General features: G+C 38.8%; 1 protein-coding gene across 7 annotated transcripts in view; it reads left to right on the top strand.

The window, feature by feature from the left end:
- Positions 1 to 27458, top strand: part of grik4 (glutamate receptor, ionotropic, kainate 4) — a 734878-nt gene that overhangs the window by 188235 nt on the left and 519185 nt on the right. For 6 of the 7 annotated variants that reach the window (XM_057839368.1, XM_057839359.1, XM_057839363.1 and 3 more), the window contains one exon: positions 24361 to 24471. The exons of the other annotated variant lie outside the window; for it this stretch is intronic. The gene's annotated coding sequence lies outside the window, so the exon portion shown is untranslated. The remainder of the gene's footprint in view (positions 1 to 24360; positions 24472 to 27458) is intronic. 7 annotated transcript variants of the gene reach the window in all.

Here is a 27458-nt window from a genome sequence, read left to right as displayed (position 1 = left end):
CCAAACATTTAAAGGTTTTCATATTTTAATGAGGATAGCATGCAAACAATGAAAGAAGTGGGAAAAAATAAGTGAACCCCCTGCCTAAAAAGACTTAAAAGAGCAATTGAAACCAATTTTTACCAAACATTTTAAGTCAGGTGTGTGCCCCATCACTAATGAGTGGTTTAAAGCTGTCCTGCCCAGTATAAAACACACACCTGGTAAGAATTGTCTTGATGAGAAGCATTGTCTGATGTGCACCATGGCTCAGTCAAAAGAGCTGTCTGACGACCTGTGATCAAGGATTGTTGATTTGTATAAAGCTGGGAATGGATACAAAACCATCTTTAAAAGTTTGGATGTTCATCAATCGACAGTCAGAGAAGTTCTCTACAAATAGACACTTAGGCACTATCGCTTCTCTCCCAAGGAGTGGCTGTCCACCAAAGATGATGCCAAGAGTTCAGTGCAAAACAAAGAGAGGTAAAAAAAGAACCCAAGAGTGTCTGCTAAAGATGTACAGAAATCACTGGCACAATCCAATATCTCTGTACACACATCAACTGTATGTAAAACTATGGCCATGAATGGTGTTCATGGGAGGACTCAACAGAGGAAGCCACTGCTGTCTTAAATTAAAAAAAAAAAAAAAAATGTTGCTCAATTAATGTTTGCAAAAAGGCACTTGGACACTCCACAGAAGTTGTGGCAAAATATTTTGTGGACTGATGAAACCAAAGTTGAATTGTTTGGGAGTAATACACAACGTTATGTGTGGAGGAAAAATTGAACAGCTCACCAACATCAACGCCTCATCCCCACCGTGAAGTATGGTTGAGGGACCATCATGATTTGGGGCTGTTTTGCTTACTCCGGGCTTGGACAACTTGCAATCATTAATGGAAGAATGAATTCAAAAGTTTATCAGGATGTTTTGCAGGAAAACCTGAGGCTGTCTGTTAGACAGTTAAGGCTGAAAAGAGGATGGATGCTGCAACAAGACAATGATCCAAAACACAGAAGTAAATCGACTTCAGAATGGTTTCTGAAGAACAAAATGCATATTCTGGAACGGCCAAGTCTAAGTCAAGACTTGAACCCCATTGAGATGCTGTGTCATGACCTAAAGACAGCGATTCATGCCAGGTAACCCAGTAATCTGACTGAACTAAAGCAGTTTTGTGGAGAAGAATAGGGCAATATTAGTCTTGATTGATGTGCCAGACTAATCTGCAGCTACAGGAAGTGTCTGGTTGAAGTTATTGCTGCCAAAGGTGCGTGGGGCACCAAAAAAATAAATGTGAAGGTTCACTTACTTATTTTTTCCCCTTCTGTCATTGTTTGCATACTATGCTGATTAAAATATGAAAACCAATAAATGTTCGGGTGGCTTTAGTGAAAGCAGTTTTTTCATCTGTGTGATTTTGTCAAAGATCAGATCACATTTTATGGCGATTTTATGCAGAAATGTGCGGAATTCCGAAAGGTTCAGATACTTTTTCATACCACTATATATAGTAAAATATAAACTTGGTAATTTTTTTCTGTATGGTCCTCTCCCAAATGACGCAGTGGTTGGGGACCTTTTGTCTTAGGTCACTCACAACATCGAGATGATCAATGTTAAACTTCAGAATAAATCAGAACATGTAAACAACAGCTTAAGTCAGCTCTTGGTTATTACTCATCACCATTACCTTCATTGAGGAGATTGATTTTCGCCAATGTAGAACCAATTCAAAAAACGATTGACTTTTCTTGCTCAAGCATGTTTCATTCATACTGGTTGGATATCTTCCCTCAGGGTTCATCTAGAACTCAGACTGACCTTCAGACACGAAGTGTATGAAAAATTGGACTGACGGGGTTACAAGAGAGGAGTGAAAGTGGATTCCTGGGGGAAATTAGAACATTACCATGTAGGGCATGTATAAGGGGACACGTCGATACGCAAAAGGACAAAAAGGCAGAAGGCTCCATGTTGCAAATGAATTTCATGGTCACTCCAGATTTATGGTGTCCATTTCACTGTAAGCATCAGTTTGTGTAATGTAACTCCTGCACCCCGCCATTGAAAAAAAATGTTTAACAAAGGCCAGATTTCATTCTGACAGGACAACACAAGAAAACAAAATTCAAATTCCACCTACTAATTAGTCTAACAGTGCTCGCCCACTGTGAAGCAACACTCTTGTTGCAGTTAAACATACTGTGCATTCATCTGGAGTAGCGAGTACAAATCATAATATTTTGTGGTCTTTTTAAGTATAGGAATTAAGGAGTCCAATTCATTACAAGAGAGTCTAAATTTTGGAAGACTGATGGGTTTTTGGTCATTTAATTTGGTTTCATTTCATTTTTATGATTACAAAATCTTTCAAAGTTACTCCCCCAGGTGCTCTGCTTAACCTCTGTGAAGTTGGCGCCCAATCACTCAAATTTATATCAAAATTATGTCAAGCCTTTGTTGTACGTTTGTGCCGGTTTGTGCTGTAAAAACCACAAAACCTCAGCAGCACAAACAAAATTTTTGCGAGCATAAAAGCGGAAGTAAAGCGGAGGTACCTCGGAAACTTTCCTGTACACGACAGTGAAGCAGTTAGGGAAATAAGATACCATCAACAAATATTTGGCTGTAAAAGAAAATCGTTTATCTTAAAGATCATTGCATAATATCTTTAAAATGACAACATTGGGGTTTTGAGCCAGATTAGGCACATTTCTTGAGGGTTTGTCACGGACAATATTGCAGTACCTGGGTGAGCTTTTGTAGACCTTGCGACCACTGCATATGAGCACACCCCAAAGTGACGGAACCGGTGCATTGAGCGTGATTTTTTAAAATTTAGAATCGTGAACATTATCTCTGATCTATTTTCTGTACACTAATGTCTTCAATTCTAGATTTGCATATTAATTTTCAAGGTGAGACAAACCAACTGTTACAGGCCATAAACCAGGTATTTATCCTTGACCTTGTAAAAGATGTAACAAATTATGTATGAGCTATGCTACCTTTGCATCTCAATCGATGCTGGAACAGAAAGAATATGTGCAGAAAAAATGGTGGAAGTTATTGTGGCATGGCTAGCCATGTAGTTAATTAATCATGTTTTCACACCAGCAGCACTTGGTTTGTTTTAATCGCACTGTAGTTCATTTCGCCTTCACTGCAGTTTACAACAGAACTTGAACGTGGTCCCAACCGACATGGCGAGGGGAAAGTTGTTCAAGCAGTGAGTGATATGAATTAGTTACATTTTAGATTTGGCTGAATAAAAAAAAAAACGAACAAACAAAAAACCCTCATTCATACTCTTTTCTCTATTCACCCGCTGTTCATCTACATTGTTTCTCCATCTCAAACAAACCATACAAGACTCACCGTCACCCAGTGGTTCCTGATTTCTTCATCCATCCATCCATTATCTTCCGCTTATTCCGGGGTCGGGTCGCGGGGGCAGCAGCTTCAGCAGGGAAGCCCAAACTTCCCTCTCCCCAGCCACTTCAGCCAGCTCCTCCGGCGGGATTCCAAGACGTTCCCAGGCCAGCCGAGCGACATAGTCTCTCCAGCGTGTCCTGGGTTGACCCCGGGGCCTCCCGCCGGTGGGACAGGCCCGGAACACCTCTCCAGGGAGGCGTCCAGGAGGCATCCGAACCAGATGTCCGAGCCACCTCAACTGGCTCCTCTCAACGCGGAGGAGTAGCGGCTCGACACCAAGCCCCTCCCGGATGACCGAGCTTCTCACCCGATCTCTAAGGGAGAGCCCGGACACCCTGCGGAGGAAACTCATTTCGGCCGCTTGTATCCGGGATCTTGTTCTTTCGGTCACGACCCACAGCTCGTGACCATAGGTGAGGGTAGGAACGTAGATCGACCGGTAAATCGAGAGCTTCGCCTTTTGGCTCAGCTCCTTCTTCACCACAACGGACCGGTGCAGAGTCCGCATCACTGCAGACGCTGCACCGATCCGCCTGTCAATCTCCCGCTCCCTCCTACCCTCACTCGTGAACAAGACCCCAAGACACTTAAACTCCTCCACTTGGGGCAGGATCTCATCCCCGACCCGGAGAGGGCATGCCACCCTTTTCCGGCTGAGGACCATGGTCTCGGATTTGGACCTGATTTCTTTTCAAGCTCTATTCCTTAGCTGTTATTTCCATGCCTCTTTTGCCAAGTCTGTTCTCATTCAGGCTTAAATTGCACTACTATACAAAAGCAAAAGAAGTAAACGGTGGTACCGCGACATACAAACGCATCGACATCCGACATAAAATTTGACTCATTTATCTCAACATATGACATGCTCGAAATACGACAATTTACAACAGCGTGGCAATTTCATTGTTGTCACGCAAGACTGCAGCACGGCGGATTTTCTTGAGAAATCAACATGATTCCCAAGAAGGTTAGTTCAATTGGTGAAAAAGGGAAAAAGGTGACGCTTACCCTTAAAATTAAGATGGAAATGATCGAAAAATATTTGCATGGTGTGCGCGTCAGTGAAGTGGGGCACACGGAATACTGTCTGCGATCTCGACAGTCCTTCTCCTCTACCCCCGACCTCTGTTCGCCAGTCTTTATAAATTAAGGTGACGATTATTATGACTGTAACATCGGCAAGGAAGTCTCCAGCTTCGTCAGTTTTTTTTTTTTTTTTTGACTTTTTTTTTTTTTTTTTTTTGAAAAGCATATTGTTCTTTCAACGTACAATACGAAGAGATTTTAGATTTCTCTTGCTTTCCCTTTTTACAAACAAAATGAAACAAACCAAAACAAAGACCAAGGAGCAGGGAACCTATTACATCACTATACCTTTTACATGCAAGAGATCATTATGTATGAGCATATATAATCAAAATCACTTTGTATAGGCTTAACATATTCTGTCCATTTTGTCCACATCACATAAAACATGTCCAGTTGTTGCTTTATTGCGTAGGAGAGCCCCTCCATAATAAAAATCTCTCTAACAACCTCAATCCAGTCCTCTTTTGTTGGTCTTTCAGGTTTGAGCCACTTTCTTGTCAATGCTTTTTTTTTGCTTGCAGCTAATAAGATATGAATGACTTTCTTTTCATTATTGCTAATATGTTGCACGTTTATTTTACATAGGTACGTGGTAGCAAAGGACATGGGGATGTCAAAATTAAAAAAAAAAATTTGTCGGTGACAATGAATGTCCAACCAATATTCCTGAATAACCGCACATTCCCAGAATATATGAAAATGATTTGCTCTGCTACTGCTGCATCTCCAACATCCATCTCCCATTCCTTGATATTTTTTCTGGACCGGTGTCACAAAAAACCTCATTGTTCTTCCAACAAAATTCACGCCAGTTGCTTGGCCTGGTCGTAATCCATTGTGTGTTACATAGATCAGTCCATTCTTCTTCTGTAATAATAATTCTCCCTTCTTTTTCCCATTGCTTCTTCACATAATGAGTGCTCCCCCCTTTACTCATCAGTAGACAGTTATATAATTTAGACACTATTCTTGTTGGGTGAGGTGATTTCGTTAGATACAAATGTCTGTAGAAAAACCTTCAATTTTTTTTTATTCGTCAGGTTTTTAATCACTTCATTCAGAATTTGTGCAAGACAACACGTCTACTGTCCGCCGAAGCAGACTCCAACAGCAACAGAACATGAAAAGAGAAAGTAAAAACTTCCCACGCTTCCCCACCCCTCTCTCTTCTCAGTCACACTGTGCGTTCAGGAACAGCATGCAAAACTCAACCGCTACATTAGAACCCAATTCGTTACATTATTATTATTATTATTATTATTATATTGTTATTCCGATTTGTGTTTATAATGTATTTGTTTTGCTATGTGTAATTGCTATTTTTAACTGTACCAGCAGTATTTATGTAGGCTTTAGCGTAGGTTTTTGGGCTGTGGAAGGTATTAATCAAATTATAATGTTATGGGAAAATCCCGCTCGACATACGACCATTTCGACTTACAAACCAGCTCCTGGAACAAATTAAGTTTGTATGTAGAGGTACCACTGTAGTAGTGGCTATAAGTAAACAGGTCTTTTTTTGTGGCAAGAAACCAATAAACTCTTATAGTGGTTTCTTAATTTATAACCAGATACAGTACTGTTACATGCAGCGGTCAATGCTATATTCTAGCAGTGTTTTCTTGTGCTATATGAAATTGCATACACTGAACCAAACTGAACACCGTGAACAGGGTATGTATGTATATTTTGTTTCCATATAAAGGCAGCTAAAGAAAAGATACAGTATGCTCTGTTATTTATGCTCCCTTCACTCTCTTTATAAAGTAAGGTAGATATTTTTTGTCTCCCTTTTTCTTATGTTAGCTGAAATGCTTTGGGGCATTTTAATGGATTTGTCCAAAGTTTGTTGTTTGCAAACCATCTGAAGCAATATCACTCACCTTCACAAATTCAGAGTGCATATTGGTATAGAGTGATCACTCGTTTTTAGTGGTTAATGCGGACCAGAATCTGCCGCAATAAGTGAAAATCCGCGAACTGCCGCCACCCGAAAAAAAAAAAAAAAATTAATCTCAAACAAGAATAAAGTAGAAAATTCTTTATTAAATGCTTCATTGAGTCCACTCAAATCTGCTCAAGCTGCTCACTTACACGGAGAGTTGCCACAGCAACTGTTTAACAAGTTAAACGATGACTGACATGTGGTGCTTTGAAGTTTCGACTTCCAGTCATCTCTGGCAAGATCGAATCTTAACGTCTGTCAATCATCGTTAACTTTAATAAGCAACTCCAGTGAATTGCCAGACCAAGAAAAGGAGCAGGAGGGAGAGTGAGACTACGTGATCGGATCGGGACAGCTCATCTATATATTTTTCTTTTTTTTTTTTTTTTTTCATTGAAAAAAAAATTTGCAGTGGATTGAGGGCGCGAAGTAGCGAGGGATCACTCTACTAGCATTAAAAATGACTAGAACTTGCAGTTGTACCTAATCAAAATAGCGTTTCTTTTTATAGGAATACTTAAAAAAATATACTTTATACATAGGCAAGTTTCCGAGGTACTTCCGATTCCGCATTTCTTCTCGTGACTTCAGTTTTACACCTTCTCTAACCCAAACAAAAAAAACTGGAATGGCGGCACTCATCAAAATCCATCAAAGACAATTTGGAAATACCACATCCATCTGCCATCATCACAACTTGGGAGGACAGCATGAAGAAATGGCTAAGTGGTCAAAATATTTTTGTATTTTATTAATGGCAGTGGAAGGAAACACAATCGGGAACCTGAAAATCTCCGAAGCATAGCAACAAAGTTGAATGTGTCCTAATACATGGACGCAGGAGTTTTGTGTTCATGAAGGCAGATGTACAGTGGGGCAAATAACTATTTAGTCAACCACAAATTGAGCAAGTTCTCCCACTTGAAAATATTAGACCTGTAATTGTCAACATGGGTAAACCTCAACCATGAGAGAAGAGGATGTGGAAAAAAAACCCAGAAAATCACATTTTTTGATTTTTAAAGAATTTATTTGCAAATCATGGTGCAAAATAAGTATTTGGTCAGTACCAAAAGTTAATCTCAATTATGATAATTTAATCATAATTAGTTAATCTTAATTATGATGATGTATAATATGATTGACTACAACTACTGCTTTGGCTGCAAAGCATGCTAACTACTAAGCTATGCTCGCAACTGTTTCTAATCAGTATGTGTAATGTCTGTTTAGGATTGCACAATTATGTTAAATTTGACTACAACTCTGTTTTGCGTCAAAGCTGAGACATCATTAGCTTTGCTAAACAATAAATGGAAAACACTACTTCAAGTCATACATGGGCTTCTTACCCTAAATGCATAAATGTAAGTGTTACAAGTTTTTTTGTTTACATGTGGAAAACGATGTTAAGCAAGGGAAGACAATTTGATGTGCCTCACAACAACTTACTTTACGTTAATGGACTTATAGTATATTCAGTCTACGTGCACTCTAATTTTTTTATACATGCCGCCTAAAGTTGTGGATGACTGATGATGGAAGGTTGGACTTATGCGCTTTTTCTAACAATTTTATGAATTGTGATTTATTGACCTGTTTTGCACATGCAAAATTGTTATACATTTAAAATAAGATTGAATCATGTTGTCCAAAAGTTTTATTGTGATCAATATCTGCAATAAAGACATAACGGTTGTGTTAATATGGATGCACTTGGGTGATGAGCCGATAATACCATAACTATAATCCAACCAGGTGAAAAATACCAAGTAATGTTTCCTTGTAGCAACAAAATCCGTTGCAGCACTTCTGCATTCGGGAACTGTTTTTTTTTTTTTTTTTTTGTAATTGCGCCTCATTTTGGCCACTCTGGTGGCCGGCGTATCAATCTCCACTTCAGGTTAAAACAGGCTGCAGTGACTGTTAGAATATTGTCCACGAAAAATCAACGAAGTGATAAAGAACATATAATTGTAAAAGTTTAAAGCAGCAAGCCACATAATTATCTTATGGTCTGCTGCTGTTTTAGATTTAAGGCGTATTGCGAGTTAGATCCACACTGGGGCTTTTGTAGCAGCTGGTCGCTGATCGAAACATTTTGCTTCCAACCATATGTATAGGCGCCTCCAGGAGTTGACACAACTACGCACAGAACAAAGGCCACATTGAGGTCGTGCTGAATCCATTTTCGGAGATTCCATGGGTTCCTCTGGTTTGGTTTTGCAGTTTAAAACTGGCGCCGCCCATGTTTCACTCAGGAAACTTGTCTATAAGCGATTTTATGGTATTTTGTACCTGCTGCATGCACACAGCAAAATGAGTCGTCTCGGCCTAATTATTTTGCAACAGAAGAGTAGTGTTTTGCTAGTTTTTGAATTGTGTTTTGGGATACAAACTATTCCGTTACTCATTAAGAAAGTAGTGTATATACTAGTACTGTATTTATACGTGTGTGTGCGTGCATGGGTATGTGTTTGTGTTATACAGTTTGTTTTTAAAGCATTGGCACAGGTCTGTGCTTTTAAAATGTTCTGTGTTTTCCAAGTACTTAACCAGGTGAATTGGAGATGTAAAATACAGATAGCTTTTTGCTTCAGTAATTGGGAATATAATAATGGCTGTTATTCAACAAAACTCTTCATTGGACACATCATTTTCACAAACAGTGCAGTGAACAGAATGCCTGGTAGAAACTGAATGTTCTTAAAAAATAATCAATCATATGAAACCAAAATTAAACAATGAAGCATAAACAAGTAAAATGCTACTTGGTAATTGGTGGTGTTTTTGCTTGGTGAATTATGATTGTTACCAGCGTTTTACTCAAACTTGAAGCCAATGAGCATTTTATATTTGCTTATTTTTCAGTTTCATATTTGAAACTGTTCTTAAGTGCTACAAGAATGCACAGGAGTGATATTGTAAAAATAGTAAAATGATCAAGCAGCGTGGGTGTCTGCTATGTTTTACACCATGCTGCTCATGATGATGCTGATGATAAGAGGAAGCCTCTCGGGGTGCTGAATGTTTAAATGTCACACTTTGGAAGTGTTGACTCGGGCAAAATGCCATTGCTTTCCATTGACACTAAATGGAGTTGTTGCTTTTTAACACAAAAGCCAAAGGGAGAGATCAGAGATTCTAATTTACAATATAAAATACAGACTATGGTAATTTTCCACCCTGTAGAATGGACAATAATGTTTGGGTAAATATTTAACAGAGATCTAGTTACTGTAATATGTTGCTTAGATATTTCTCTTGCTCAATTGCTGTTTTATCTTATTCACATTATAATTCTACCAGGAAATACTGTAAAGCTAGCATTGCAATCAAGATGTGATTCGTGATGCTGACCTTACTTCTGCCATTCCTGATAATAGGGTCATATTTAAATAAGGATCCACACTAACCCACTTTGCCAACCTGATGGTTTGGGGTTGAAGTGCATATCCATTGGTTTCATGAATAATGTAAGCAAGCGATGATAGTCTGCTACATCAAGCGCCCTTTTTCTCACTCGATCAGATTTTGTTCCTTGAGATGAAACACTCTAGAAAACCAGCCTACAAGCAGAAGAGTGCATGTGCACAAAACTCCCACGTCATGTGGAAACATGGCTTTTTGAAGCACAACTTCAATTGGACGCATAGTGATTTTTCCCACACAGCACAGCCCTGCTCCCTCAGATTAGCCATCAGTCATTCACCCTGTTGATACACACTTGGAAGCCATGCCCAACATTGATTCAAAGATGGCAGTCGGTGTCGACAGCGAGATGCCTGTCGAGGGTTCTGCTTATTCAATCTTTTGCTTTTAGTAAAAGTGAGATCCTTTGTCAGTCCTCTGATATTTTCTGAATTACAATTGAATTTTTTCAAGTTTCCCACTTCTATGGTTTCAAAGAGATTGAAATGGGGGTAACATAGACTACGTGGGTGTGTGTCTGTGTCTAACCTTATTTGGACTGTGTAGTATTCTTCTGAATGAAGAGTTTATTATTAATCCAATTACTAGGAAATAGAAACAGATTTTAGACTTAATTGGTATATGATCATATATACAGTAAATTATGTGTTAAAGTACAGTGGAACATAAAGATACTGTATGAGTGACATGAGTTACATTTTAATGTAAAAAGAGAGAAATAAAAGCTTTATGGTGACAGTTACAATAAGCAGCAGTTTGACTAAATTCAACAAAAACTATTGCCACTTCCAGTGAAATTGAAATTTGCTGTCAGAGAATATGTAATACAAACAGATTACAAGTTGATCTTTTAAAACTACATCTGCTACCCTAATGAAAGGCAGAAAGGGAAACGCCATAGATAGACAACCAAAAAAGCATAGGCAATATGTCGCAGTATTTCTACCATTCTGTACTCGTGCGTTGTTATGTACTGACTACAATAGTCAGATGGCTCCAGCTTACCAGAGACCTTTGGAAAATAACATATGCTATAAAACATTAGACTAATGTATGACAAATACTAGTTAATTCCCAGAATCATGGGACTTGCTTTGTCACATGCATTAGAAATGAAAAGGAAAAAAAAACATTCCAATTATCACTTTGGGGATTTTTGCAGAAATGCATCATTCTCTCTAATTGTTGCATTCTCAAGAGCTTGCAAGCTCTTGAAATCAAGTGTGAGTGTGCTATTATTAAGAACATCATAAGAAGCAAACAAGAGCCACACAGAGTAAGGAACAGGGTTCAGGTCACTGAAATGTAGACACGCTTTTATCCACACACTACAGAAATAACATTGGGTGTAGCAGATGGCAGCAGGATCACTGGGTGCATGCTGTGCTCACCTCTTTGTGCTGGACTGCCTCCTGGGAAATCCAGGAAGCCCGCCTGTTATAATGAGTGTGGACTATGTTGCACACAGTGTTTGACACGGGTGGCTCTGTCCTGCAACAAGTTGAAAGTGTGCCCTCAAGGGAACAAATCGACATAAGAGTGTACTTCAATCAAGGTCTATCTAATGGTGCGGGAATGTACTGTACTATATATATACTTGCTCACCCCTACAAGGATTCTGTGTTTTCTTGAAAAATGGCTGACTTGACATGTATTCTATTCATGTCATGTTGGGACTCGAATAAACTCATGTTGAAGTAAAAAAATTCAGCATAATTTCAATACAAGGAGCGTACAGTGAAACCTTCAGGGAATGTTACATGATACTGTTTGACATTGGCGCTTCCCCCCCACACCCTGTATTTTATGCATTTTTTTTTTTTGTTTGACCATAGAACACTTGTTCTGGTACATATTGTTACATCACTAAACCTCTACTGAACTTGAGTGTTCCAAGTGAGTACACCCCTTGCATTTCTGCAGATATTGCTTTCGTGTGTACAGTCTTAAGAGGCTTCCTCCTGGGGTGACGGCCATGCACACCAATTTGATGTAGAGTTCGGCGTATGGTCTGAGCACTAAGAGGCTGACTCCCCCACCTCTTCAATCTCTGCAGCAATGGTGACAGCACTCCTGTAACGATTTTGGAGGGAAAATGACAAGCAGTACTCAATTTGGACATTTAGGGATGTACGTTTTTTTCAACGGGGTGTACTCACTTTTATTGCCAGGGGTTTAGATCTTAATATTTTGAGTTATTTTGAGGGGAAAATAACTATTATATAAGCTGCACACAGACTGCTTTTCATTGTGTTAGTGTCATTTTGTCAGTGTTGTCAAATGAAAATATATAATTAAATATCTACAGAAATGTAAGGGGTGTACTTACTTTTGTGATACACTGCATATATATATATATATATAAATATATATATATATATATGCAGTGTATGGGGAAAAACATTCAGGTGATTTGAAGTTGCGCTCTGTGACCCACAATTTGGCCAAATTTCAAAATTGTCCTATATGCATGTGTGATACATCATTAGAAAGCTTTAAATCTCAATTCTCTGGGGAAAGAATGTTTTTTAAACAGAGGGCATTTAAAAAAAAAAATTAAAAAAAAATCTTTAAACAGCAAAACCCTAAGAGGAGGTGAGACCATGAGAGAGCATAATTAAAGACGCCATGATTTTAACGAGATATTATCGCATATTTATGTCTTTTCAATCCAAATCTCCATGTAGCATGTATCACCGAGTGTCAAGACAATGCTGTGAATGACCACAGCTGGATTTTTGGAGGATTTTATGGGTGAAACATGGTAATATACCAAGTGTCGCGATGCAGAAATCGGACATCAAGGAGTGTCGAGATTTTCTTTCATATATCAACCCTTTTAAATGTTTTTTTCCCCCCCAATTTTTCTTTGTTTGGATCGATTATCATCTAAAATATTGGGGGGGAAATGCGACAGTAACAAAAAAAAAAATATACAATTAAGCAATAATTATGAGGTAGATATACGTTACTTATTTAGACATTATTTTTTCATTGTGACATAATTTGTTTAAAAGTTTAAAATATGCAATAAAAAGTAAATAGGATTTTTTTTTTTAAACTAAATATTAGACATCAATTAATCATTCTAAACTAAAAATGAGACATTTGAAATATATTTAGATTTTTGGCTGGGTTGAAACAAAAGTGGTTACGCGGTGTCTGTAAACGCGGATCTTCAGGGTAAAACGGACAAATTAAAAATAGTTCGGGGGCCTAATGTGCCATGAAACTGCTATGGCAGCATATAAACATTGTTCTATCAAACACAACAGTTCTTTTGGCTTAAAATACAGCAGTTTATTTTAGAGGGGTGTAAGAGCAGAAACTGCTTTTTCAGCCATGTCTGTTGTTTCCGCCATGTTTTTTTTACAAACAGACAAGTTAAATATTTTGTACACTATGGATGTACCTTTACAATTATGTTAAAATACTACGAATTATGCTTTGTGAATAAAAATCTCAATCTGTGAGTGTACAAGAACTACACAGTGTATTGAACTAACCCTTCACTTAAACCTAACCCATTAAAAGGGGAGACAGGTCAGATTGATTGCACTGAGTCACTTATCTTCTTCACTGCTTCCTCCAGATCTTCTCAAATCACAAGGTTGTGAAAAACATCGCTCAAGGCTTCCTCATAGTCTGTAGCTCTAATCACTATCACCAATCTCTTTGAAGGTTTTCATGACATCATCTTTCTTGGACAATTAACCACATCCACTATAGTTAAAAGGGATAATTTTCAAGCATAATCAAAGTTATATTACCAATCACTTAATTAGAAATCATGGCCGCAGACATGTCTGAGAATGTTCTTGACGCGTACGTGATGAAGCAAATTCCTATAGCGTTGGAATTGTTGGCTTTAAAAGAGACTGCACTCTAGTCGGCTGCTAAAATACAACCTTTTTTTGACATGTTTTACAGGGACGGTTAAGATTAAGAAATGACAAGCAATCTGCAAGTAGACCTGCCTCTATTTTAGTCAAAATGGTTCTTTTGCGTTGATCTTCATTGCATGAAAGCGCAAGCTCGCTGGAAGTCACTCACCGCAGTTGATGCTAAGGATCTTAGTTTTTTTCCCATCCTAAAACAGTTTTGGTCCAGATTTGACATGGTCGTGCTTTTTCTCCATAGAAGGCGTGTACAATGGCAGTACACACGCGTTGTATTTCACCTACAGTGTGTGTTGGAATTTTTGTATTGGAAATAAAAGCGCCTGTGTTTTATAATGCAAATCCCAATGACACAAAAACGCATTTGAAAACTAAATGGCCTAGTAAGCCTTGTTTTAACACCCATTTTTCACAAAACTCAAAATAATTTGCATAAGAATATCCAACCGTGCCTTGCACGGCTACAGCCCAACAGCAGCAACAAACAATAATATGGCTACAATGCAAACTATTGGAAGTTCTCCACGGTCTAAATCGGCAGCTAACTTTTCCTCGCTGGGCACTATTATAAACCATCATAATCTTCATTTTAGACGTTGAATTAAATTATTGAAAATTTCGCTGTTTTAGTAAAGAAAAAAATTAAATTCGTTTTTAGGCCTTGTAAAGCCTCCTCTGTCAAGTTGACTTTTCTGTTCCAACGGCGCCTTATTCAACGTGACCCAGTAGCAAGCAAGTTGTCTGATGGTGACCACGTTACACCCAAAAAAAACTTTTTCAACATATGTATTCAATCCACCAAGTTATATGCTATTATTTCAATGTTTTTTTTTTTTTTTTTTTTACAAAAAAGAAAAAAACTACCGTATTTTTATGGACTTTCAGTTGCAGTTTTTTCATAGTTTGGCTGGTGGTGCGACTTATACTCAGGAATGACTTATGCGTGAAATTATGAACACATTATTGTATCATTTCACATGTTATCTTGGTGTTTTGGACTGACACTGATGGTTTGGAACTTGTTAGCATGTTCTTTATGCTATAGTTATCGGAATAACTCTTATTAGCTATGTTACGTTAACATACCGGCCACCTTCGCGTTCTGCCTTTGGTAATGTGTGTTCAATTGTATTATTGGCTTTTTTTATATTGCAATGCATGCTTTTAGTTTGTGGCGCTTTCACGCCCAAGTAGGGGCGCACTCGCTTTTGTTTACGCGAAGAAGAGGGCTCAGACGCCAGAAGAAGACTGACAGCTACGCAGCTCTGAGCGAGTGAGCGAGAGAGAAAAACATGGCCGCGAACCTATGGTCATTGTATATGCTTGTAAAATATCTCTACAGAGGCAATGCCTGTGTGTATCTTCTTTTCTGTTGTTGTCATGTGTTTTCCCCCGTGATCGGACACTTAGAGCCAGTTGTGTGGTTGTTTGAACGATGTGCTAATGCTAGCGAACGCCTGCTAACTGTTTGTGTCATTGCTATGATAGCAGCTAATTATTATTTACGTTGATGCAAACCTGTTTGGTATCGAGGACGAAATTGATTTGTATTAGTTCTATTTTTAGTTTCACTCTTCAAATTATGGTGTCATAGCGACGGTCAAAATAAAGTCAGCAAATTATATGGATGTCCAGCATCGTCATTTGGGAGTTTAGCTCACTGTATAGCCAGGATCGAGCCGTAGCGTCCTGTTGAGGACAGTACATTCACATTTCATTGTTCATGCATCATGTAACATTATCATACTGTACACTTATTCAGCATGTTGTTCTCGATTATATTTTTATTTTAAATTGCCTTTCAAGACGACATATCTGTTCTATGTGTTGGATTTTATCTAGTAAATTTCCCCCCAAAATGCAATTTATAATCCGGTGCGACTTTTTTTCCTCTTCGTTGGGCATTTTATGGCTGGTGAGATTTATACTCTGGTGCGATTTATAGTCCGAAAAATACGGTACTTTTTGTCCCAAACACCAGGGGGTGCTGCATCACCCTCAGCACCCCACTTCCTGCGCCACTGTGAAAGCGTTATAGTAGTCTTACTTTTGTTGACAAATTATTTGGCACCTCTCTGGTTAAATTTGTAATCATTCGTATTTTGACATAAGCAGAGGTAGGTAGTAACGCGTTACATTTATTCCGTTACATTTTCTTGCGTAACTTTCTAAGAAAAATTTACCTCTTAGAGTACTTTTGCCACGCCATACTTTTTACTTGAGTAGATTGAGTAGAGATGCTGACAGTGGCTCGACCAGTTTCACCAGTGAGACATCGCAACAATAATCATATGACTCCATTATACCAACCAGACATAACAATACAGTCACATGACCACACAAAAGCTTGCAGTCGGAGAGTTCCTAGTTCCTATTGTTACTGTCGTGTCGACAGCGATGAGCTGTCACGGATTTCCGACTTACGTTCTCACTTTCATTTTACCGTATCAATCCATGGAAGAAACATTTATTCATCACCATGAAATGAGCAAATTATACAGCAGCCTTTAAAAGAAAAGTCACATCTGTTTTGTTTTCTCCTAGATTCTGGTAAGTTGGAGAAGTTGTCAAATCATATTACCGTAAATATTGTCAGTTTATGGTAATGTTTTGAACTACCAATGTGCTATGCTTGTGCTGTGTTTCACCAGTCAGTAAAATGACATTTCTGTATCTGTACACGAGCTCTGTTTTCTTGTATTCTTCTATTTATTGGTGCTAAAATTAGGGTGCACATTATTAACGGGTACAATAATTTCCCCTAGATTTTACAAGTAAATTTGAGGTGCGAATTATTCACGGGTGTGCCTTATATTCGGGAAATTACGGTAACTTGTCATTGTCATTTCAGCTTGAAAGGTAAAAACTTTACAAGCTGAAATAAACTTTTTTTTTTTACACAGAAATAAAGGTCTTTATATCATGCTTTACTAAACAGATTCGAATTCTAACTGAAAACAATCTATAGCCGTCCAACTTCTAAACTCATAGCTGTCTAACTTTAAACTCACAAAGGTTTATTCTAGCAGCCTGATTCATTCATTATTTGGAATGGGAAAGCAAACTGCAAACTCACCAGCAACGTCTCTGTGCTCTTCCAGTGCTTTTACTTGGGTGCTTACAGACACACCTGATTTCCCTTACAGTGCGTACAGACACAGCCCATTAGTGGATCCTTAGAGGCCAACTCTTAGGTGGCGCTCCATCTAGTGGCACCAGGGGTGACTACTTTAAAGTTCTAAATAAAAAGGGTTAAGACAGAAAAGGAGAATTTGTGGAAAATAGAGAAAGTGAAAGGATTTGCTTATGCTGCGTCTTTGGCTCTTTCTTCGCTGCGACAATGTTTTCTCCAATAGAGGGCACTTATGCTCCAAGGACGGGTGATGTTTTATATCTGTATTATTCTAGTTGGAATTCAATGATTTTTGTGTGAATTTTCTGGCCTAATATGGTCATTTAATAGGTTATAGTACAGTATAATAATAACAGTTCAAATACTGTGACGTTCGACTCGTTACTTGAGTATTCTTTTCACTGAATACTTTTTTTACTTGATTACATTTTTTGGATTACTGCTTTTACTTTAGTATTATTTTCAAGTAACAGTACTCTTACTTGAGCAAAATGTTTGGCTCCTCTATCCATCTCTGGACATAAGCAGTATCTATTTTTGGTTGGAAAATACAATTTCATTATAAGAGTGCTGAAGAGCCTAAGTGAAAAGTGCCATTAGAGTAAACAAGGGAAGTATCTTGCTTTTATGTTTGGTTCCCTTTTGTTTTTCAAGACTGACAATAGATTATAAACATATTTACACTGATTATACAAGATATCATAGACAAATATTACTAAATACATTTGTCTTAGTCCAACCCATGCACATCTTCAATCAACCTTCAGCGGTTGTTTTAGTTTCGATGAGGGACTGTCGATGGTTTCACTCTGGCTATTTGGCTTGCATGTTGACGTCTCATTAGCAATGCTCGCCGGCTGTAGTTGGCAGAGCTCATGACTGTGTCAGAATTGCCGATAATTGTGATCCGCGCTGTGAGCAACATTGCCAAGTTTTTTTTTTTTTTTCCCATCAGAGCATAGCCACTCATCATGATGAATTTGATTTGAATGGCCAAAGTACATATTGGTAATGACAGTGCACAGCAGAATCTTTGATTGGTGGAATCACTAAAATCAAATAATAATAATAATAATAATGACAATACATTTTATTTATAATGAACTTTACATTTGAAAACCAAATCTCAAAGTGCACATTACTATGTAAAAAATGAATAAAAAGACTTAAGAATAAAAGGGTAAAAGCAAAAACTAAGAAACAGATAAAATCAGATACAAATTAGATAAAAGTAAGATAGTGATTTTGACCAAACATTTTCAGGAAAACTGAAATGGTTCAGCAATGGTTTTTCATTTCAATAAAGCTTTTCCTGAAACTGACCTTGTGAAGAAAAGAACATTTATTGAAATGACACAGCTCTTTGAAGTAGACTGCAAGAATTTATCCCCTGGCTTAATGTCCCGATCAGCGGATAACATCACCTCTGATTAGCAATGTTAGTAATTTTCTTTCTGATAGGTTTCCAATGTCTGCTTTTGTTCAATGCCACTACTACTGTTACTATTTGGACAATCCTTTTATCAGCATTTTGTACATAGAGTACTCTGGCTCTACTGTAATCAGTCTGACTTTTAGCCTAGGTTCATATCTCAGGTCTTAATGTAACATTGATTTTTTTGTCGTTTTTTTTTTTTTTTGCCATGCCTGTTCAGACTGCCTTTGTCCATTGAGTCAAAGTATTACGCACCAACATGCAGTCCGACATGTGCTGAGCAAACGGACCCGCATGCGCAGAAGCATCAAAACAAATGACTAAACATGCTGGCTCTACAATACATTATTATAGGGTAATGTTTTTCAACCGGTGTGCCGTGAGAGATTGTCAGTTGTTCCGCGAGAAATTATCCAATATCGCATTTTTTAATGTCGTCGGGCAGAGTTGCAGAAGGAAGGAAGGAAGGAAGGAAGGAAGGAAGGAAGGACTAGGAAGAAGGTTTCGGTTGTTCACAGTAAAAAGCCAGGAAATAAATAACGCTATTGGGGGGGAATAAAATAAATTTTAAAAATTTGTTCAGGGGGCCGGACCAAATGTGGAGGCGGGCCATATCCGGCCCGCGGGCCGTAGTTTGGGGACCCCTGGATTAGCCTCTTCAAGTGTCGATGTACACGAAAGTGTTCTTTCTATTTTATCCATATGTGACGACAGTCAATCCCCCCCCTGTGTTTTATTCCAAAACAATGTCGAGGACAGCAAGGTGGCCGATGGCTAGAAATCAGAGCAATTCTTGAATGCGACACGAGCAGCTGTACAACAGCGCCATGGTGCCAAACAAGCTTAAACGTCATTTACAAACGAAACACCCGTCGCTTCAAAACAAGTCGATGGGCTATTTTGTTCACCTTCGTGAAAACAGAGAAACAGGCAACTTTTTTGAGGAAAAACTACAACGGTAAATGACAAGGCCCTCAAAGCCAGTTACCTTGTTGCTGAACTTGTTGCTAATTTCAGAAAGTCCTACACTGTGGCAGAGAATTTAATTCTACCTGCCTGCAAAGTAATTGCCAGCTCGGCCCTGATGTGGTTAAAGACATTGCTAAAGTCCCTCTGTCTGATAAGTCGGAGCTTTTCAAGCCTAACCGATAAAAAAGAAATAAAAAGACAATCGAGAAAGAGCTGTTGAAGAAGAGCTTCGTGTGTGTCTTCAATTCAAGCCAGGATATCGGCTTTGTGTTCATCTAAACAGGCTCAAGTCACACTCAGTTAGAATAAATATTGAGAAATTATTGGATCATTAAATTTAGTAATTTTGGAACCTTTTTGGTTTATGGTGCGCCACGACATTTGTTTTTATGTAAAAATGTGCCGTGACTCAAAGGTTGAAAAACACTGCTCTAAGGTGACCACATTTTCATTTCCAAACAAAGGACAAAGTAACAGACACAAATAATCCCTCTTTAGTCTTATATTCAAAGTTTATATGGATTGATAGAACGCATGCAAGCACTGGGCGCGCATGACACACACACATAAGCTTTGTGTGTGCATCAGCCCGGACTCGGTCATGTAAGCAATCCTGAAATATTGCTCATTTGGCGTACAGAAAGGAAAACCGAGCATTTTCAAGCTTATCCTTTTCTTCATTTTATTTTTATATGACTGTGGTCATGCCCGCGTCTTGTGTAAAAAACGAGTTCAAGCTATGCGCTAACGCTAATACACAGCTCAATTGCTGCCGTAGCTCCCTGCCTGTTTCGTTCTTTGCTGACGTATTTGCTCCTTGAATTCCGATTTGGGAGACTTGACAGTACAGACCGCTCGCACATTCCGGAAAAATGTGGCCCATATTAGCCACATACGAAAGTGACCTAGATCGGGTTTGAAATGGTCCAATTTTATAAGAACTGTCACGTTCAGACCGTCAAGTTATTGCCGCACTTGTGTCGGAAAAAACGGGGAAAAAAATCGCATTTGTGCAGTATGAACCTAGCCTTGTTTCTTCTGTTGGTACGCTGAGTGCGCGTTAGTTAAAGGATATCCATTCAAAAGGGATTGATTGAATGGTAGTGAAAAATGTATTGATAGTTTATTCTATTTTACACTTGTGCCAGTTGATAGTGTCACGCCAGGGGGAGGGTTCTGTCCTGTTTAGATATATTGTCTTCTTTTATTTTGAAGCCTCACCCTCATGATGGCTAGGGTTGGGAATATCTGGCATGAAGCCGATTCGATATGTATCTAGATACACAGGTTACGATTCGATTAAAAAAACGATACATTTTTAAGGCCGAGCGATTTGATACAGTGTAAGAACGATACGGTTCGATAGAGTGAAAACGATATGATAGTAAATATTTGTTTGTGTTTGTACAGTATTTTAAACATATAAAAAGACCACATTTCTAATATAGCAAAATTAAACAACATTTCATACCAATGTTGTTTTATTTTTTTATGAAAAAAAAAGGCTTACTATATGACCGTCATTTTGTTGGATGGGATTGATAATAAAACTCCAGTGACAGACAACAATAAAGTGCAGTAATTCAATTACTGTATTTCCTGGTGTTTTTAACACAAGAGGTAAGTCATTTAAGTGCAAACTTTCAACGTAAACATCTGACAAACAAAAAATATTAATTATATGCAGCAGCTCTAGAAAAACAAGAATTAAACCTGCTAATGTTATCATAAATAATAAATTATGCTTTACGACTGGTATAATTGGGAGAATAAAAACATGGAATTTTAGACAGACAGGTCAATAATCATTACTTTAACCTAATACACAGCAAAGTCATTCACTTATGCCTGTGCTTCCTCATTTTTTATTCCTCATCACTGTCCATATCTTTTTTTTTAATGGCAGATTTTTGTTGAGGAAGATCAATTAATCCACATGTTCATGTTTAAGTAGACTGCGTTTCGTGGAAACAATATGCCGCCCTTTCCACCATTGTAGTGGGTTATTGTTCAGGGTTAAAAACTCACGATCTTTGTACCGCTCCACACTTCACACAAGCTCTGACCCATGCAAACAGATCTGGCTGCATTCATCACTTCAAAGTCCGACTTTTGTTTTCCTGGGTGCGTTGAAAATCAATCACTGCACGTCGCTGGCGTCTGTGATCACACTGTCCATTGTTTTAGCATGTTGCTTCGTTGCCACTACTAGTTTCGTTTTGGGCAGTGAAGAAAATGCTACGGAGCGTGCGTTACAGTGGTTTTGTTAGCTCTCGCGTTGTTATGACACCCCCGTGACGATCGGGTAATGACGGCGACTAGTAGCGGTTCTGACGAAATGCATGGGAAGTTGGGGCAACCATGACTGTGAGTAGTGCTTGTCCATATTATACCATGCGTACGGTCTCGATGTAAGTGCGCTGTTTGGTGATTGACACAAGCGCAGCATGTGAAGTAAAAGCTAAATTATTATCATATTAAGCAATGCATTGAACTAGGCATTAGAAGCCGATTCTTGTGCTCACGATGGCCGAATTCTATCTCTACTATCGGTTCAGTGAATATTTAATGGCTAATTACTGTCAAATGGTAACTTTACTATCGATACATCTCTATCTCTCACCTGTAAAACCGGATATCCAATCGTATGGGTTTATCGTTCTCAAGCTTACTGATTATACCACTCAGCCTTCCTCGGCTGCCTCACCTGTCTCTGAATGTCATTACCTTTTGTTCCCACCTGTGTCCTGGTCTTCATGTGCTTAAATTGTTTGTCACTCCCTATTCTCGTGCCAAAGTGTCTTCGCCCTACATGGCCATTTAAGGCCGAATCCATAACTACAGATATTCTACGTTGTAAATTTGTTTAGTGTGTTCTGCTCCAGTTTCTGTTATTTAGTGCCTCATGCCAAGTCCTTTGTTTTAGTGAGAAACTCTAGTGCATTTCACATGACTTTGTGGTTCTTTATTTTGAATCGTTTTGTTTCTCAGCATGTTATTTCCTCCTTCTGGAGAGCACTGTGACAAATAGTTTATACAGTGCCTTGCAAAAGTATTCGGCCCCCTTGAATCTTGCAACCTTTCGCCACATTTCAGGCTTCAAACATAAAGATATGAAATTTAATTTTTTTGTCAAGAATCAACAACAAGTGGGACACAATCGTGAAGTGGAACAACATTTATTGGATAATTTAAACTTTTTTAACAAATAAAAAACTGAAAAGTGGGGCGTGCAATATTATTCGGCCCCTTTACTTTCAGTGCAGCAAACTCACTCCAGAAGTTCAGTGAGGATCTCTGAATGATCCAATGTTGTCCTAAATGACCGATGATGATAAATAGAATCCACCTGTGTGTAATCAAGTCTCCGTATAAATGCACCTGCTCTGTGATAGTCTCAGGCTTCTGTTTAAAGTGCAGAGAGCATTATGAAAACCAAGGAACACACCAGGCAGGTCCGAGATACTGTTGTGGAGAAGTTTAAAGCCGGATTTGGATACAAAAAGATTTCCCAAGCTTTAAACATCTCAAGGAGCACTGTGCAAGCCATCATATTGAAATGGAAGGAGCATCAGACCACTGCAAATCTACCAAGACTCGGTCGTCCTTCCAAACTTTCTTCTCAAACAAGGAGAAAAATGATCAGAGATGCAGCCAAGAGGCCCATGATCACTCTGGATGAACTGCAGAGATCTACAGCTGAGGTGGGAGAGTCTGTCCATAGGACAACAATCAGTCGTACACTGCACAAATCTGGCCTTTATGGAAGAGTGGCAAGGAGAAAGCCATTTCTCAAAGATATCCATAAAAAGTCTCGTTTAAAGTTTGCCACAAGCCACCTGGGAGACACACCAAACATGTGGAAGAAGGTGCTCTGGTCAGATGAAACCAAAATTGAACTTTTTGGCCACAATTCAAAACAATATGTTTGGCATAAAAGCAACACAGCTCATCACCCTGAACACACCATCCCCACTGTCAAACATGGTGGTGGCAGCATCATGGTTTGGGCCTGCTTTTCTTCAGCAGGGACAGGGAAGATGGTTAAAATTGACGGGAAGATGGATGCAGCCAAATACAGGAACATTCTGGAAGAAAACCTGTTGGTATCTGCACAAGGCCTGAGACTGGGACGGAGATTTATCTTCCAACAGGACAATGATCCAATACATAGAGCCAAATTTACAATGGAAGGTTCAAAAATAAACGTATCCAGGTGTTAGAATGGCCAAGTCAAAGTCCAGACCTGAATCCAATCGAGAATCTGTGGAAAGAGCTGAAGACTGCTGTTCACAAACACTCTCCATCCAACCTCACTGAGCTTGAGCTGTTTTGCAAGGAAGAATGGGCCAGAATGTCAGTCTCTCGATGTGCAAAACTGATAGAAACATACCCCAAGCGACTTGCAGCTGTAATTGGAGCAAAAGGTGGCACTACAAAGTATTAACACAAGGGGGCCGAATAATATTGCACGCCCCACTTTTCAGTTTTTTATTTGTTAAAAAAGTGTAAATTATCCAATAAATTTTGTTCCACTTCACGATTGTGTCCCACTTGTTGTTGATTCTTGACAAAAAATTAAAATTTTATATCTTTATGTTTGAAGCCTGAAATGTGGCGAAAGGTTGCAAGGTTCAAGGGGGCCGAATACTTTTGCAAGGCACTGTAAGTAAAATGTTATTTCCTCTCCTCAGTCATCCTTTCAAGAGAGGCTTTTAAGAGTGTTTAATTGATTGCTTGTATCTGCATGACAATACAATTTCCAATACAACATCCTGTTCTATACACATTTTGTGACTGTGCCAGATAAGACTCTAGATATTTTATTTCAAATAATATCGATTGGAAACGCTGTTGTGAACTTTTTATCCTCCGCGTCCTCTTTGTGACATCACATCCAAACTCCCAGAGTGAGTAGAAAGGACAGCAGCTTCCTCACATATACTGGAGGAAGTGACACTATTCGTCAAACAAAAATACAATAGTCTTATAGGGATCTTTTATCTGAAGTTACTCCTCAAATTTTTTTTGCAGCGCAGCGATGTCTAACAAAGGGGCTGCCGTTCCTGTGATTTCCCCTGACACCTCCTCCACTGTGATGCTACGGTACAGTACCTCTGGTGGAGAAAGACTCTGGTAGTCAAAGTAAGTTCAACCCTTTAGAGAAACCGAAAAGATATGTGTGCACACAGTCACGCCAGTAAGCACAAACCCATAAAACCTCGTCTTGTAAAAGCTATCTCCCAAGAAACAGGGCAATAGTAAAGGTGAAAATACAAGCTTTTTACACATAGGTGCAGCTCAGTACAGACAGTGGATGTAGAGATTAAATCAGCAATGTAACTTGTTCTCAATTAAACACACAGTGCAAAAAGGTTTAACCTTTCTTTCTCCTTTTCCATCAAGATAGTGCCTTAATGTTTTACGCTGCAGTATATTTGTTCATTTTTGTAGATAAATTGCTGTTGACTTGATTTTCATCAAATTTCTGCCATCTGCAACATTTGAAGTCATCAACCGCTATACATCTATTTAAGATGACCACAATGACTAGCTATACAGTTTTCCAATCACAGAATCACATCCTCACTACTCAGCCAATATTTTACGACTGCCAAGAATTACTTTTAATTGATGTCATTTGACTATTTATTTATGCTTTATCAGAATTACTTTTAAATGATCATTTTTTTAATGGAGCTACAGTGGGGCAAATAAGTATTTAGTCAACGACTAATTGTGCAAGTTCTCCCACTTGAAAATATTAGCGACACCTGTAATTGTCAACATGGGTAAACCTCAACCATTAGAGACAGAATGTGGTAAAAAAAAAAAAAAAAAAAAAGATCACGTTGTTTGATTTTTAAAGAATTTATTTGAAAATCATGGTGGAAAATAACAATAACGGAGGCCAAACATTTTCTGTAACTATTCACAAGCTTTTCACATACTGTTGCTGGTATTTTGGCCCATTCCTCCATGCAGATCTCCTCTATAGCAGTGGTGTTTTGGGGCTGTTGTTGGGCAACACGGACTTTCAACTCCCCCCACAGATTTTCTATGGGGTTGAAATCTGGAGAATGGCTAGGCCACTCCAGGACCTTGAAACGCTTCTTACGAAGCCACTCCTTTGTTGCCCTGGCTGTGTGCTTGGGATCATTGTCATGCTGAAAGACCCAGCCATGTCTCATCTTCAATGCCCTTGCTGATGGAAGGAGATTTTCACTCAAAATCTCTCCATACATTGCCCCATTCATTCTTTCCTTTACACAGGCCAGTCGTCGTGGTCCCTTTGCAGACAAACAGCCCCAAAGCATGATGTTTCCACCCCCATGCTTCACAGTGGGTATGGTGTTCTTCGGATGCAATTCAGTATTGTTTCTCCTCCGAACAAGAGAACCTGTATCTCTACCAAAAAGTTCTATTTTGGTTTCATCTGACCATAACACATTCTCCCAGTCCTCTTCTGGATCATCGAAATGCTCTCTAGCAAACCGCGGACGGGCCTGGACGTGTACTTTCTTCAGCAGGGGGACACGTCTGGCAGTGCATGATTTGAGCCCCTGGCGCCGCATTGTGTTACTGATAGTAGCCTTTGTTACTGTGGTCCCAGCTCTCTGTAGGTCATTCACTAGGTCCTCCCGTGTGGTTCTGGGATTTTTGCTCACCGTTTTTATCATTTTGACGCCACAGGGTGAGATCTTGCATGGAGCCCCAGATCGAGGGTGATTATCAGTGGTCTTGTATGTCTTCCATTTTCTAATAGTTGTTCCCACAGTTGATTTCTTTATACCGAGCGTTTTACCTATTGCAGATTCAGTCTTCCCAGCCTGGTGCAGGTCTACAATTTTGTCTCTGGTGTCCTTTGACAGCTCTTTTCTCTTGACCATCGTGGAGTTTGGAGTGTGACCGACTGAGGTTGTGGACAGGTGTCTTTTATACCGATAATGAGTCAAAGCAGGTGCCATTAATACAGGTAAAGAGTGGTGCGTCATTAGACCTCGTTAGAAGAAGTTAGACCTCTTTGACAGCCAGAAATCTAGCTTGTTTGTAGGTGACCAAATACTTATTTTCCACTCTAATTTGGAAATAAATTCTTTAAAAATCAAACAATGTGATTTTCTGTTTTTTTTCCACATTCTGTCTCTCATAGTTGAGGTTTACCGATGTTGACAATTACATGCCTCTCTAATCTTTTCAAGTAGGAGAACTTGCACAATTGGTGGTTGACTAAATACTTATTTGCCCCACTGTAAGTATCCGACTAAAATGCAAGTAGCATAAGCTTTTCTAATATCACAAAAATACTTAGCGTAACACAGTACATTGTAATTCATAATGGAGACTAAATAGATTGAGATCAAATAATGCAGCAATATTGTACGAGTTTTCCGGTGAGTATACAACAACACATTTGTCATGGATATTCTTGTCAAAATGAGGTTATCAGCCACTTGATCAATGATCCAAATACACACACGCACGCACGCACGCACGCACGCACGCACACACACACACACACACACAACTTGAGCACTTGATGCTGCAACCAATCTTGTTCTTGCACTCTGCTTGATCCAAACTTCTATATCAGTCTATACCCACTGAGACGTCTTATTTTAGAGGGAGTTATGTATTATAATTTTTTTCTCGCAGACAACAAAGAAAACAAAGCAATCTGAAGGTTATCCAGCTTGTATAATGATTATGCGCAAAGGAGCCCAGTATTGTTTGGCCTTGTCTGAATGAATGGATTATTCTGCAGTTATTGGGCATTTTGACAAATGCACCATTTATCAATTGCTGGTAACTAGTGTTGTTTTTGTCAATAGTAACGAAAATATTTCATCAACGAATATTTTTTTTCATGACGAGGCGATAACGAGTTAACGAGTTTTGGGAGACAAAAACATAACGAGCCTAATGATGATGATCAAGCTTCAAAACGGTTGGTCGAGCATGTTTGGTTGTCAGTGGGACATCAACATTACAAATTTTGAAAAATGATTTTGGGATTTTTTTGTCTTTTTGGGTCCAAAATGTGGATTAAAATTGGTCAGTGAAGAAAACAAGAGTTTGGACATGAAGTTCAAGGCGTCCTGAAAAAAGGGACCCAACTTGGCCATTGTAAA

This window comes from Corythoichthys intestinalis, chromosome 6 (genome assembly GCF_030265065.1).
Source record: "Corythoichthys intestinalis isolate RoL2023-P3 chromosome 6, ASM3026506v1, whole genome shotgun sequence".
In the NCBI taxonomy this organism is placed as follows: Eukaryota; Metazoa; Chordata; class Actinopteri; order Syngnathiformes; family Syngnathidae; genus Corythoichthys; species Corythoichthys intestinalis.
This window is presented reverse-complemented; position numbering and strand designations above follow the sequence as displayed.